The sequence below is a fragment of the Poecilia latipinna genome, unplaced genomic scaffold (genome assembly GCF_001443285.1).
Source record: "Poecilia latipinna isolate Pla-1442-1.1 unplaced genomic scaffold, P_latipinna-1.0 Scaffold10558, whole genome shotgun sequence".
Lineage (NCBI taxonomy): Eukaryota > Metazoa > Chordata > Actinopteri > Cyprinodontiformes > Poeciliidae > Poecilia > Poecilia latipinna.
The window spans coordinates 1-721 of record NW_015123174.1 but is presented as its reverse complement, the minus strand read 5'-3'; the positions used below and the strand labels follow the sequence as shown (position 1 = coordinate 721).

At 43.8% G+C, this 721-nt stretch overlaps 2 non-coding genes across 2 annotated transcripts; both read right to left on the bottom strand.

Moving 5' to 3' along the window:
* Positions 1-68: 68 nt before the first annotated feature.
* Positions 69-140, bottom strand: trnae-uuc (transfer RNA glutamic acid (anticodon UUC)). The gene has a single exon. It is a non-coding gene; the product is annotated as a tRNA-Glu (tRNA).
* Positions 141-401: 261 nt separating this feature from the next.
* On the bottom strand, positions 402-473 carry trnae-cuc (transfer RNA glutamic acid (anticodon CUC)). The gene has a single exon. It is a non-coding gene; the product is annotated as a tRNA-Glu (tRNA).
* Between the last annotated feature and the right edge of the window lie 248 nt (positions 474-721).

Here is a 721-nt window from a genome sequence, read left to right as displayed (position 1 = left end):
GACGATCAATAAAAGGAATGCTTTGAAGATGTGATGAAAACAATGAAGCAGTTAACATAAACATACTTTTCCCTGACCGGGAATTGAACCCGGGCTGTGGCGGTGAAAGCGCCAAAAACTGACCACTAGACCATCAGGGACCATATTTCATGATAGAAACTATCAAGATGATCAATACCAAGAGTGCTTTGAAGATGTGATGAAAACAATCACGCAGTTGAAAGTGAACGTGCCTTTCCCTGACCGGGAATCCAACCTGGGCTGCGGCAAAAATACCGAAACCTCACCACTAGACCATCAGGGACCACATTTTGTGAAAGAAGCTATCAAGAGAACTTTGATGATCAATACCAAGAGTGCCTTTAAGATGTGATTAAAACATCATGCAGTTGAAAATGCCTTTCCCTGACCGGGAATCGAACCCGGGCCGCGGCAGTGAGAGCGCCGAATCCTGACCTCTAGACCATCAGGGACCTTGTTTCTCGACAGAAGCTATCAAGACAATTTGACGATCAATAAAAAGAATGCTTTGATGATTTGATGAAAACAATGAAGCAGTTAACATAAACATGCCTTTCCCTGACCGGGAATTGAACCCGGGCCACGGCGGTGAAAGCGCCAAATCCTGACCACTAGACCATATTTTGTGAAATAAGCTATCAAGAGAACTTTGATGATCAATACCAAGAGGGCTTTGGAGATGTGATGAAAACAATCATGC